The sequence below is a fragment of the Cebus imitator genome, unplaced genomic scaffold (genome assembly GCF_001604975.1).
Source record: "Cebus imitator isolate Cc_AM_T3 unplaced genomic scaffold, Cebus_imitator-1.0 Scaffold12, whole genome shotgun sequence".
Lineage (NCBI taxonomy): Eukaryota > Metazoa > Chordata > Mammalia > Primates > Cebidae > Cebus > Cebus imitator.
The window spans coordinates 8,740,927-8,755,985 of NW_016107327.1; the positions used below are offsets into that span (position 1 = coordinate 8,740,927).

Sequence of the window (15,059 nt, forward strand, 5' to 3'; positions counted from 1 at the left end):
ACAGAGACTCCATCTCAAAAAAAAAAAAAAATTAGCTGGGCATGGTGGTGCACACCTGTAATCCCAGCTACTTGGGGAGGCTGAGGCAGGAGAATCGCTTGAACCTAGGAGATGGAGGTTGCAGTGAACAGAAATCGTGCCACTGTACTCCAGCCTGGGCAACAACAGGACTACGTCTCAAAAAAAAAAAAAAGTAAAGAAAGGGGGCTGGTTTATGAAGCCCCCTTTGAGCAAATTACTTAGAGATCCCAACTTAGCTATCCGTGTGTTCCTTAACAGGTTGTGACTTCTACTAGACTCTCCTCTCCAGGTTAATTGTCTTCTCCTTAAGTTCCCAACCGCAACCTGCAACACCCCTCCTGTTCTCCTGCCTCCAGGCCTTTGCTCATATGACCCCTTTCCCTTATGAAATCTCCCTCTCCCACCTTGCTTCCCCAGCCGCGCTAAGTCTTATCAAGTCTTCAAGGCCCACCTCAGGTTCTAATTTTTCTGAGAACTTCTTTGTAATTCATAATCATTATCTCTGCAATACTGACAATAATGATGATAAATATCAATTATTGAACAGTTACTATGTGTCAGGGACTGTAGTAAATCCCAGCATAATCTCATTTAATTATCATAAAAACCTCGTACTTGTGGGTGTGGAAAGCTAAGAGGATTTTGGCTCACTGACCATGCTAGACTTTCAGTGACAGAGCTGGAACTGCAGCCTTAGTTTGCCTGGCTCTGAAGACCATGCTTTTTATTTATTTATTTATTTATTTTTTGAGACAGAGTCTCGGTTGGAATGCAGTGGCACGATCTTGGCTCACTGCAACCTCTGCCTCCTGGGTTCCAGCGATTCTCCCGTCTCAGCCTCCCGAGTAGCTGGTACTAGCTAAATTTTGTATTTTTTTAGTAGAGATGGGGTTTTACCATATTGGCCAGGCTGGTCTCGAACTCCTGACCTTGTGATCCACCCGTCTTGGCCTCCCAGAGTGCTAGGATTACAGGTGTGAGTCACTGCACCTGGCGAAGACCATGCTTTTAATTGCTTTTCAGTTTGCCCTCCTGAAAAGTGCTAGCTATCTAATTGTGAGAAGCTGATGAAACTAGATAGGCCCTCAAAGGTCATGCAGTCGGTGTTGATCTATTTGCACTGCTATTAAGAAGTACCTGAGGCGCTCGCCAGAAGTAGATGTTGGTGCCATGCTTCTCGCACAGCCTGTAGAAACATGAGCCAAATAAACCTCTTCTCTTTATAAGTTACTCAGCCCAGCCTGACGCGGTGGCTCACACCTGTAATCCCAGCACTTTGGGAGGCTGAGGCGGGTAAATCACCTGAGGTTGGGAGTTTGAGACCAGCTTGACCAACGTGGGGAAACTCCATCTTTACTAAAAATACAAAATTAGCCAGGCGTGGTGGTGCATGCCTGTAATCATAGCTACTAGGGAGGCAGGGAGGCGGAGGTTGTGGTGAGCTGAAATTGTGTCACTGCACTCTAGCCTGGCCAACAAGAGTGAAACTCTGTTTCAAAAAATAAAAAAATACTCAGTCTGAGGCATTGCTTTATAGCAATACAAACGAACTAACAGAAAATTGGTCCTAAGGAGTGGGACCTTGCTATAAAGATACTTGAAATTGTGGAAATGTGGACGCAGCTTTGGAAATGGATAACAGGCAAAGGCTGGAAGAGTTTGGAGGGCTCAGAGGAAGACAGGAAGACAAGGGAAAGTTTGGAATTTCTTAGAGACTTGCTAAGTGGTTATGACCAAAATGCTGATAGACATATGGAAGTGAAGGTCAAGCTAATAAGAACCTATTGGGAACAGGAGGAAAGGTCACCCTTGTTATGCCCTAACAAAGAACTTGGCTACATTCTGTCCATGTGCTAGGGATCTATGGAAGTTTGAAGTTAAGAGTGATGACATAGGGTATCTGGCAGATGAAATTTCTAAGCAGCAAAGAATTCAAGATGTGGTGTGGCTGCTTCAAACAGCCTACCATCAGATATGGGAACAAAGAAATGACCTAAATTTGGAACTTGGCATTCAAAGGGAAGTAGAGCATTCAAAGTTGCTTCAGAAATCTTGGAGCTATCCTCTCCCATCACAGGAAAGGAGGGTTTTGTGAGCCAGGCCTGGGGGGACCACTGCCCTGTGCCTGGGAGGCTGCTCTGGCTCCAGCCATGACTCAGAGGGCCACAGATACAGCTCAGGCAGCTGCTCCAGAGAGCATAAGCTATAAGCCTTGACAGTTTCCATGTGGTGTTAAATCTGCAGGTGTGCAGAATGCAAGAGTGAAGGAGGCTTGGCAGCTTCCACCTAGAATTCAGAGGATGTACAGTAAAGCCTGGGTGCCCAGGCAGAAGCCTTGTACAGGGGCAGGTCCTCATCAAGAGCATCTATTAGGGCAGTGCTGAGGAGAAATGTGGACTGGTGACCCCACTCCTTCTTACTGTTTTTCATGTTAGTCAGTTTTGCATTGCTATAATGGAATACCTGAGACTGAGGAATTTATAAAGAGGTTTCTTTGGCTCATGGTTCTGCAGACTATACAAGAATGGTGCCAGCATTGTTTCTGGTGAGGGCCTCAGGAAGCTAACAGTCACGGTGGAAGGTGGAGGTGGAGCATGTGTATCATACAGCGAGAGAGGGAACAAGGCAGAGGGAGCGAGAGAGATGCCATGTTCTTTTTCTTTTTTTGTTTTGAGATGGAGTCTTGCTCTGTCACCAGGCTGTAGTGGAGTGGCACAATCTCAGCTTACTGCAACCTCTGCCTCCTGGGTTCAAGCAATTCTCCTGCCTCAGCCTCCCAAGTAGTTGGGATTACAGGAGTCTGCCACCGCACCCAGCTAATTTTTGCATTTTTAGTAGAGATGGGGGTTTCACCATGTTGGCCAGAATGGTCTCAATCTCCTGACCCTGTGATGTGCCCGCCTAGGCCTCCCGAAGTGCTGAGATTACAGGCATGAGTCACCGTGCCTGGCCATGTTCTTTAAAACAATTAGCTCTCATGTGAACTCATAGCCACAGGGACAGAACCAAGCCATTCATGAGAGATCTGCCCCCATGAACCAAAATTCTTCCACTAGGCCTCACCTTCAACACTGGGAATCACATTTCAACATGAGATTTGGAGAGGACAAATAGCCAAACTATATCACAGTCCAGGCCTCTCATTTTACAGATGAGGAACCTAAAGCCCTAAAAGGCCAGATTTGACCAAGGTAACACAGTAAACGTGTTGGCAGAGCCTAGAACAGTTTTCCCTGTTCCCAGACTCAGTCATCATTTATTTAATCAGGAAACGTGGATCAAAGCCTACTATGTTTAAGGCACTGTATTGGGCTGCTGCACCTTCTCTGGGTGCTCCTTTTGCAAATTTAATGAATCCACACACAAAACTGCCTTATTATGCAAGATCGAGTAAACCCCTGCTTCCTCTTAGGATAGCTCTGTGCAGACACACCATGCACCACTAACGGCACCGACATGATGCGCTTGCCATTCATTGGTGTTTACCCACCATGGCCTGAGTCACTCAGAGCAGATGCACTTCCACAGGGGAGGGTGTACTGGAGACTGGAGGGGAGGGTGTTTGAATACAGCTATTTATTCCATTATAGAGTAGCATGGGAAGTGGAGAAGGGCCCTGATTGTGATGATGATTCAACATGGCCCGAGTAACTCTCAGGAACAAGCATTAGAAAACAGGAAGCATGACTCTTAGTGTCACCAACTAAGTCTAATCCACTTCTAAGAGATGTTGTCCCTCTCTTGCTATAGTGTGTGTATGTATGTAGAAGTCACCAAGCTCATTCTCTTGGGTATCTCCTACTCTGGCACCACTACCTGGTTTTATTACTATTAGCATTTATTGCATGGAAGATTTTGTCTGAGAATCCTTGGAGATTCCCAACAAACCCGGTGAAGTGAGCTGATGGGACATGGGGGCCACAATGAGGTCCTGTTTGAGAGCTTGGAAGGAAAAGAAATGCAATTGTTCATTGAGAGTTCAACAGTCATATCAACAGGTACTAGCTCATAGTAGCTAGACGTGCATAGCTATGCGAAGGAGAAAGATGGCTACTAGAAGCACTTGACTGCAACTTACCTTGTTACATGCCATCAAGACAGGTGACTGACCAGACAGCACATCAGTACGGCTTTTGAAATGGTTGTTCAGTGGAGACTCATAGGCATAAAAGCAGCAGCTGGAGTGCAGTTCCCCTGAGGTCCATGCATTCTGGTGTGAACTGTGACAATCTACAAAGGCCAAGAAACTGCCTGTAGGAAAGGGGCCCTGGCCCTTGGGCTGTGTGGCTTTTACGATTCATGGTTGGGAAGTGCCAGCTCTTCCTCTGGAGTGTCAGGAGCTGAGATGCATCAGCAGGTGGGACCGAACCTTGGCTACTAGTCCTACTCTGTCATTTTAGCCTTCATCAACTGGAAGAGCACCAGCTCTTCCCGTGGTGTTTTTAGAAAGATGGGAGGCCAAGCCTTGTGGTTGCAGCTATAGTACATGAAGGACCAGAAAGATGAAACTGTCACCTTAGCATTCTACCAGGATTGACTGACCTAGGTTTCTGCGGATCTCTGCAAGCGAGCAACTCCTTCAAAGAACATGGCAGCCATGTCTAAGAAGTGAGGGAACAGCAATTGGCTGCTGGAAATTACATTTCAGAGAGACCTTGAGGTTATCTGAACTTTGAGTATGATCAAGTCTTGGAGTTTGGAGGTTGTTTGGATTGAGGCTGTCAAGCTCCTTGTGAAAGACAGGTCTGGTGTCTGCCCTATAGATGCTTCTTGCCAGAAACCAGACAGGCTGTTGTTGTATTTGCCTGCTCTGATGACACATTGAGGCCTAAAACCCTCCCTGCCTTGATTTCCCACAGACCTCCATCCCCCTGCAGGCTGCACTTCCCAAGGCAATTTGCCCTATGCTGCTTACCTAGGTGTCTCTGATATGGCATTTTTGCAAGATGGTATTTTCCAGCATCCCTGCCTTCAGCTCCACAAAACGGGAAAAGTTACATCTCTAACCACCCCGTCTTCCCAGGAAGGGACACTCCTGAGAATGGCTGGTAAAGTTTGGTGGTGAGCACAGGAAGACAAAGTGGGCATGGTGTTCCCTGTTGGAGACAGCTGAGGTGCGGAAGCACGCGGGGTACAGGCCTTTGGGAAGCTTGGATGTGTATGGCAAGGTGGAAAGGGGTGAGAGCTGCTCCTGTAGCACTGCCTGCCCCGTACCCTTGACCCCACCTGGAGCAGGGGCCACAGGGCTACTTGTGCTCCCCTGGAGGGTACCTCTCCCCTGGCCTCAACAGTAGTCCTGGCAGGACCCAAGGGCCCTCCAAGCTCAGTGTGCCTCAGGTTGTCGCCCTCAAACTCTCAACAGTCCCCACCTTACCAATACAAACTTCCTGAGAGGTAAGTCCAAGGAGGAGAATATATTAGCAAGTGACTAGCCCCCTGCCCTAAGGGACTGTCAGGAACTGAAGCCCTATAACCCTACACCTCTGTTACTAGAAGCCTAAATTGTAGGTGATCCTCCTCACCTTGACTCTTCTATGTCTACAGTTCTATACATCTTTAATCTAACGCAACCTTTCTAGATCTCTTTTCTATTTATAATCAAACCTTGGTGATCTCGTGCTGTCCATTGCTTTAAATAGCAGCTAGAAATTGATGACCTCCCCCCTCCATTTGTATCTCTCACTGTGGCCTTGCCCCTGAACTTCAAAGTCATATGTTCATACCTAACATCTCTACTTGGATGTCTGATAGGATCCCAATCTTAATCTGTCTTAAACAAACAAATTTCTGCCACTTTACCTCAAATCTGCTGCTCCTCCATTCATCTAGCTGCTCAAATAAAACGCTTGGGAGTCATCCTTGATTCTTTATTTTCCCTTACACCCTTTAAAATTGCCCAGCAGGCTGGGTGTGGTGGCTAGCACTTTGGGAGACCAAGGTGGGTGGATCACTTGAGGTCAGGAGTTCCAGACCAGCCTGGACAATGTGGTGAAACACCATCTCTACTAAAAATACAAAAATTAGCTGAGCATGGGGGCACTTGCCTGTAGTCCCAGCTACTTAGGAGGCTGAGGCACGAGAATCACTTGAACCCTGGAGGCAGAGGCTGCAGTGAGCTGAGACTGCACCACTGCACTCCAGCCTGAGCGACAGTGAGACTCTCAAAAAAAAAAAAAAATCACCCAGCAAATCCTACTGATGTTCTACCTTCAGATAACCACATCAACTGCTCCCATTTTACACCATCATCTTCCACAGAACAACTGCAGTAATCTCACTCCCTGCTCCCACCTTCACACTCTGATTATCTCATTCTCCCTCACATCACCTTGAATAATCCTTTAAAAATGGGACAGGTGGCCAGGCACGGTGGCTCATGCCTGTAATCCCAGCACTTTGGGAGGCCGAGGTGGGTTGATCACTTGAGGTCAGGAGTTTGAGACCAGCCTAGACAACACAGTGAAACCCTGTCTCTACTAAAAATACAAAAATTAGCCGGGTGTGAGGGCACTTGCCTGTAGTCCCAGCTACTGGGGAGGCTGAGGCAGGAGAATCACTTGAACCCAGGAAACACAGGTTGTAATAGCCAAGATAGTGCCACTGCATTCCAGCCTGGGCCACAGAGCAAGACTCTGTATCCAAACAAACAAAAAACACATTTAAAACTATTGAGATGATAATTAGAAAAACATGCCATGAAAACATATTATATATAAAATTTTGATAAATTGGGTAGCACAGAGTTTACGTATGCTGCTAGATTAACTCAAATTTTGTGTTTACTCAGATTAGAGCTTTCCCTATGATTTCTGTGTATATATTAGAAGTTCTTAGAAATGTGGAATCACGCCAGTATGGTGGCTCATGACTGTAAACCCAGCACCTTGGGAGGCCAAGTTGAGGGGGATCACGTTAGGCTAGGAGTTTGAGACCAACCTGGGCAACGTAGTGAGAATCCCGTCCCTACGAAAAAGCAAAACAAACAAAAAAACCAACAACAACCAAAAAAATGTGGAATCAATCAGAAAGTTTGTATTTCTATACAATTATCTTAAAAATTTGTTTTAGTATGTCTACTCACAGAAAATTGCACAACAAATACACTATATACCACAAGTATACTATATATACTGAAATTGCAAGCAAGGCTCAGTTGTATTTGCCACCATCAGTATAATTCATGTAAATATATATATTTTTTTCCTTTTTTTTTTTTTGAGGTGGAGTCTCATTCCATCATCCAGGCTGGAGTGCAGTGGTGCAATCTCAGCTCACTGCAATCTCCACCTCCTGGGTTCAAGTGATTCTCCTGCCTCAGCCACCCGAGTAGTTGGGACTACAGGCGCCTGCCACCACACCTGGCTAATTTTTGTATGTTTAGTAGAGAAGGCATTTCACCATTTTGGCCAGGCTGGTCTCGAACTCCTGACCGTAGGTGATCTGCCCGCCTTGGCCTCCCAAAGTGCTGGGATTACAGGTGTGAGCCACTGCCTCCAGCCAATCCATGTGAATATTAATGCACAGAGTCTTTGAAAGTTTTCGCTACTTATGTTATTGTAAATGATTCAACTTTGTCTTGTAATTGATCTATTACTCTTCAAGATTCTGGAATAATCTAATAGAAGAGTATCTTGTGATGCAAGATAGATGTTAAAGATCTTTGCCACTGGCAAAACATCATCTGTCAGTCAAGATAATCCTGATGCTGAGCAGTCAAAATACAGAAATAACTTTACTTCTAAAGTTGGCATAACACTGCAGCTGTCATTTGTAACTGTTTCAAATTTACCTGTTCATCTGTAAAAAAGAAAGACAAGTAAACTTGTACCCCCAACCAATTTACTTATAATGAGAGGTTGGAATAGATTATTTTAAGCATTAACTTTTTATTCTTTGATTTTTTGAAACTGTCAATCAAATGCATGCTTAGGACATTTTCGCACAGCTTGTTACCTGTTATTTTCTTGAGATTAATGCTACACTTCCTGTCAGATCCACTCAAGATGTCGCCCGGCTCACTGGAAATACCTATCCTTCCAATTTTGAGCCCACTTTCTACTTTTTCTCCCAAATATTTTATCAAGATAGATAGATACATTGATGGTCTAAGGTTAATCTGAGTTTCATTCTTTATTTGTCCTACCAAACTTTGGCGGAAATGTTAATAAACAATGAAAGGGCCCGGATTCAGTAAGCATGAATAATGGATAATTATCTTTCTGAGTAAATGGTTAGAGGATAAATAGAAGAAAACAAAAGGAGTAAATTTCCTGGAAAAATCTCCAAGGATATAGTGGGCAGTCTCAAATTTGAGTACAGAATAATGTGTTGGGCAAATATCCGCTACATAATTGTTCCTGACTTCTTAAATATGCAAAAAGAAAGTTCACTGTAGAATTACAGATAGATTAATTTCTCTTTTTAAAAGTATTACAATTATAAATGACACATAGAACAAGGGTTCCTCCCCATTTCTAGCAGGAGACCTAATGATTCTAACTTTGCAATGTTCCTTGTGACCACTGAGTTGGCTATAGGTTCACTGAGGAGAAATTGTTATGTTCATTCTTGTACGCTGAGCTGCCAGTATTGGTATGTAACAAGCATTAAGTGGTTACTAAATTTCTTCTTTTCCATTCCACTGCCACATATTAGCCCAGGTGCTCCTCATATTTGGAATATTATAATAGATTACCAAATGCTTTTCTTGCATACCTGACTATGCCTGACCATGCCCTCTCCAAATCCATTTTATTTATATATATATATATATATAATATATATAATATATATAAAATATATAAAAAATATATGAAATGGGCCTGATGCCATCTAAATTAATGCATTACTACGCAGCTCAAAATATTTTCCACTGTCTTTCTTGACGCTTAACATTTTACTAGTTTTCCTTGTTTTCATAGCAATATTTCTTAATTTGCCTTATACTGATTTGTGAACTTGTAAAAAACATAAATGCTCAGACTATACCAGAATCAAAATTCCCATGGGAGGAGTCTGATAATCTCTACTTATCAAGCATCTGGCTGATTTTTATTAGATACTTATATCAGCACCGTTTGCAACCCAAGTGAAAAATGTAGATGTTTGGGCCACACCCCAGGCCCATAAAATCAGAAACTGGCGTGGAGCCTGGCAATCTGTGATTAACTAGCCTTCCAGGTGATTTTGTTGTACACCAAAGTTTGAATGCCACTGTACTAGCCTGTAACAGTGACTTACAGTAGTGTTCTCAAATTTGGTGGCATACCAGAATCACATAGGGAGCTTTAAAATAAATATTGATGGGCTGGGTGTGGTGGCTCAAAGGTGGGTGGATCGCTTGAGCCCAGGAGTTCGAGACCAGCCTGCCCAACACGGCGAGACCTCGTCTCTACAAACAAACAAAACAAAACAGGCATGGTGGCATGCCTGTAGTCCCAGCTACTCAGGGGGCTGAGGCTGCAGTGAGCTGTGATCATGCCACTGCTCTCTAGCCTGGGTGACAGAGCAAGAGCCTGTATCCCAAAAAAATACTGCTGCCTGGAACTTACCCTCAGACATAACTGGCCTGAGGTGCAGCAAGCATTTGACTAGGTGGACTTATAAGCAAAGGTGATAAAATTGAATGCTTGCAATAAATTAATGTTAATAAAGTATCATTGCTTACTGAAGTTCTGTATAAGATTTAATTTGAAGAAAGGGATCTGCTACTCATGGTCTGATAAACCACAGTACTACAGACTCAAGTGTAAAGTGTTAATTTTGCACTCAGGACCCAGGTTTACTGCCAGTCTTACTAAAACCACATATCAGCTCTACTTTGTAGTTCTAACGCATACACCTGCAAAAGGGAAAGAACGTCAAACTGAGGTCCCAGGTGCCATACATTCTGGTTCTAAGCCTTTGGGACCTTGGCAATCATTGACTCTTTGGGCTCCTGTTTCTTCATTACAAAGCAAGGGGCTAGAATCAAATGTTCTCTAAGGCCCCGTCTGACTCAGTATTTAGGCATTTCCAAATTCCAGTCAGTTGATTTCCCAACTTACATTGCATTATCTCCTCTTCTTTGCTTCTCTAGATTAACTCATCCTAAGGCAGAGTTTGGGTTCTAATTGTTCTTAACATTTCTTCGGCACTCAGACTCTTTGACCTCTTAGGCATCTTTTTATGGCTCTCTGGTCTCCCTCTGGGTAACAGAATCTCATACATTTCTTTGTATTCTTTTTTTTTTTTTTTTTTGAGACAGAGTCTCACTCTGTTGCCAGGCTGGAGTGCGGTGGCACGATCTCAGCTCGTGGCAACCTCTGCCTCCCGGGTTTAAGCAATTCTTCTGCCACAGCCTCCTGAGTAGCTAGGACTACAGGCGTGCGCCATCACACCCAGCTAATTTTTGTATTTTTAGTAGAGATGGGATTTCACCACGTTGGCCAGGATGGTCTCCATCTCTTGACTTCGTGTTCCACCCACCTCAGCCTCCCAAAGTGCTGAGATTACAGGCATGAGCCAATTTCTTTGTATTCCTAAATGCCCAATACATAGATACACAATGTTGACTTTTTTTTTCCTCTCAAGACCGTGAATTCTTGCCTCTGCCCTTTGTTATATTTCACAGTAGCTATGTTGAAAGCTCTTTTTGGCCTGATGAGCCATCATTACTGTGCCAAAGGTACCCAATTCATATCCTATGTATCCTAGAAATTCTCTTTTCATTGCTCAGCCCCTAGTTTCCAACTAATTATTTCTCCAAAAAATAGCTCTCGGCTGAGTGCAGTGGCTCACGCCTGTAATCCCAGCACTTTGGGAGGCCAAGGTGGGTGGATCATCTGAGGTCAGGAGTTGAAGACCAGCCTGGCCAACATGGTGAAACCCCGTCTCTACTCAACATACAAAAAAAAAAAATTAGCTAGGTGTGGTGGCTCGTGCCTGTAATCCCAGCTACTTGAGAGGCTGAGGCAAGAGAATCACCTGAACCTGGGAGGAGGGGGTTGTGTGCCACTGCACTCCAGCCTGGGCAACAAGAGTGACAGACTCTGTCTCCAAAAAAAAAGCAAAGAAAGGGAAAGAAAAATAGCTCTCTTCTGGCCTCTGCTGGTGTGATAACAGACAACTGTTTCATTCTTTAAGTGCCAAAGAACTCAAATGTAAGGACATTTCAGTTTTTTCTCTCTTCTCTTTTTTTCCCCTTCTTCTCTTCTCTCTTCTGTGAAACAGGGTCTTGTTCTGTCACCCAGACTGGAGTGCAGTGGCCCAATCTCAGTTCACTGCAGCCTCGACTTCCCAAGCTCAAGTGATCCTCCCACCTTAGCCTCCTGAGTAGCTGGGATTACAGGCACACACCACCACACCTAGTTATTATCTTTTTTAAGAGACAAGGTCTCGCTATGTTGCTCAGGCTAGTCTTGAACTCTTGGGTTCAAGTGATCCTTCTGCCTCAGCTTCCCAAAGTGCTGGGATTATAGGTGTGAGCCAACACTTCACTTTTCTAAGGACTATTCTAACACTTCAACTTGGCAAAGAGAAAGACTGAGATGTCACTTAAACTGCTAGATATGTTGAAAATACACAGCTGGATAGCAAAATCTGAGATATAGTTCAAATGCTTATTTGCAGTGTCATTTTTCAAAATTAACCTCATGGATGTTAAGATGCCAGAGATGACAAAGTCAGATTCTTAGGTATGTGTTTCTTTAAAAGCTTGCTCCTTTAAAGAAAATTTGTCAAATTTTGCCTAATTCTGACCACTGTATTTAGTATTGTGCCTGGTAAAGTGCTGAATAAGTATTTGTTAAATAAATGAACTAGTGTTATTTGGTTTTTGTAACATTACTCTTTTTTTGTAATTGAATTACAAATGAAGGACCATCTTGGAGCCAGGCACACTGGTTTACACCTGAAATCCTAGCACTTTGGGAAGCCAAGGAAGGAGAATCACTTGAGCTCAGGAGTTCCAGACCAGCCTGGGCGACATAGTGAAAATTCATCTCTATAAAAAGAAAAAAATATATATTTAAAGAAAGGCAACCTTGGGAGAAATCTTTGCCCTCTTTCAAAGTTATTTCTTTCAGAGGGTTTAAGAATGCCCTACATACATTAAAAAATACATGCTAGATGCAGTTTATTATTTTGTTATTAATTTTTTGAGACAGGGTCTCACTCTGTAATCCAGCCGGGAGTGCACTGGTGCAATCTGGGCTCACTGCTGCCTCAACCTCCCAGGATTTAAGGGATCCTCCCACCTCAGCCTCCCAAGTAGCTCTTGTGCCACCGCACTTGGCCCAGATGCAGTTTAAACTGAGTTACTAATACATTGAGCCTATTGGCAGCAGCCTTCCCAGTTGGACTTTGAGAAAACTTCACTGCATGAAATGTTTTAGGGAATATTCTTCTGCTTCATCTGGCTTTTCTCTCAAGGTAACATTATTATGGCTTCTACACATATTTGAGTACCCATAATTAACTCATTCAAACTGTCCCATTTGACAACCTTAGGTTTCAAACGGTTTAATCAGAATATCTCTTTACTAAAGGAAGAAAAGGTGCCAGTCAAATGCTAAGTGCTGACATACAGGTTCTCCATGTTTCCAAAGTTTAAATCAGAAGTCTCGAACTTTAAAAAGCTTGCTAGCAGCCAGGCGTGCTGGCTTATGCCTGTAATCCTAGTACTTTAGGAGTCTGAGATGGGTGGATCACCTGAGGTCAGGAGTTTGAGACCAGCCTGGCCAACATGGTGAAACCCCATCTCTACCAAAAATATAAAAATTAGCTGGGCGTTGTGGCACATGCCTGTAATCCCCAGCTACTCAGGAGGCTGAGGCAGGAGAGCTACTTGAACCAGGAGGTGGAGGTTGCAGTGAGCTGAGATTGTGCCACTGCACTCCAGCCTGGGCGACAGAGGGAGATTTTTTAAAAAAAAAAAAAAAAAAAAAAGCTTGCTGAAATTATATATAACTATATATAACCAGTGAATGACATACATTCTTATGAAAATATTATCTAACATGTCTATTATGCAAATGCTTTACAAACGTATAAAGCCCTTTAATACACACTATCTTTTTAAAGAAAAGCTCAAGTGCACTGTCATGAACAGCCATTATGCATTTAAATGTATCTAACTTAAATTTTTTTCTTTTTTTTTTTTTGAGACACAGTCTCACTGTGTTGCCCAGGCTGGAGTGCAGTGATGTGATCTTGGCCCACTGCAGCCTCTACCTCCCAGATTTAAGCGATTCTCTCTACCTCAGCCTCCTGAGTAGCTGGGATTACAGGTGTGTGCCATGACACCCAACTAATTTTTGCATTTTTAGTAGAGATGGGGTTTCATCATGTTGGCCAGGCTGGTCTCGAGCTTCCGACCTCAAGTGATCTACCTGCCTTGGCCTCCCAAAGTGCTAGGATTACAGGCATGAGCCACAGTGTCCAGCCACTCAAATGTTTTTAAAATGTGTCTATTTCCTTACTCCATTTAAAGGTAGAGTTGTCCCATAGCAGATAAAAAGGGAGAGAGACCTCAGTTCACTCAACTTCACAGGGCAACTGAAAAGAAAATGAAAACTGCTATAAATGGGATGGATAGCTGTCAAGCTACCATCAGGTGTACAAACCCCACCTGTCTGCTTAGGCTCCCTCTTCAAAAGCAAAATCCATTGGAAGTATACAGCTCCAATCACACATCCTATGGTGTCTTGTTGAAATTCATGTGTCTCTCAAACTCCTGGCCTTTAGAAGGACTATACTACAGTGAAGATGAGTTAGTCGACTCTGGAATTAGGCAGTCATGGTTTCTAATTTCATCCCTGCTAGTTATTAGAGGTAGCCATGAGATGGGTAATTCCGGCCTCTGAGGAGTGAGGAAAGTTATGAGGTAGGGCTTTCTGGAAACCCTTTTTTAAAGGGGACAAAAACAAACGCCATGTGCTTTTTACTTTTTGTGCAGAACATGACATGATGCTAGAGGTGGCATAGACTACTTTACATATAGCAGGACGAACACCAATACAAAGCATGAAAGAGCAGAAAATCAGGAGAAATCTGGGTCCCTGAGGCCATTATGGAGCTAGCTACACTAGCAGCCTTGGACTGCTGACCTCTAGACTTTTTAAGGTAAGAAAAACAAAGCCAGTAATTTGTTGTTTCATCTGTTTTTTGGATCCATTTTGTTTCTTTTTGCAGCTTAACATTATTTATTAAGTGATATATAAGTTCACAGGGTTGAGGATTGAAAGCAAAACATCTATGTGAAGGGTATAACACAGTTCTTGACATATAGTAAGTGACCAATCAATGATTATTATTTTTAGGAGATAGTTACTACCAGCAGAGAACAAAAACCAAACAGAATAAACAATTTGGTAAGGGAAGAAAAGGGCTGAATAGAAGTGATGATAGGGTGATAAAAAATTCAAAATCATAGTCAAAGCCAAACAATGTAAATAAGTGGTCTGACATATAGTACATAATCAATATGTATAATTTCTTTTCCTATGCTATGGTGAGAACACAAGCTAATGTCATTTATTCACATGAGAACATTGATTAACAAGGAAGACCAGACTAAGCAAGATTTTAGGACTCTGAAAAGTAACAATTGTATTTATAAGGCTGCTTATATTTGAGTGAGACATTGCATTCAATGTCTCTTTTATTCCTGCTTATGTCCAGATGTGGATCAAAGAAATACACAAAAGAGAAACTGATAAACAATGCCACTAGAAAAGATGGCACAGATTGGCCAGTCATCTTAATGACTCATAAACTAGGTCCTAGAGGAATAGAAAGTTGCTAAATAGAGAAATCTATTTTGAAACCAAATTGTTCATAACATTTGTCAGTCCACAGAAACAAAGCAATAGAAGTTGAACAAAAGGGCAGAGAACTCAACATATTCAACCTCAAAACTGCACCAGAAAAAACAAGTATGGCTGAGCGCGGTGGCTCATGCCTGTAATCCCAGCACTTTGAGAGGTCAAGGTGGGTGGATCACAAGGTCAGAGATCGAGACCATCCTGACCAACATGGTGAAACCCTGTCTCTACTAA

The 15,059-nt window shown here is 43.1% G+C and overlaps 1 protein-coding gene across 2 annotated transcripts in view; it reads right to left on the bottom strand.

Moving 5' to 3' along the window:
- Positions 1–15,059, bottom strand: part of RBBP8 (RB binding protein 8, endonuclease) — a 131,088-nt gene that overhangs the window by 2,165 nt on the left and 113,864 nt on the right. The gene's annotated exons all lie outside the window — the stretch shown is intronic.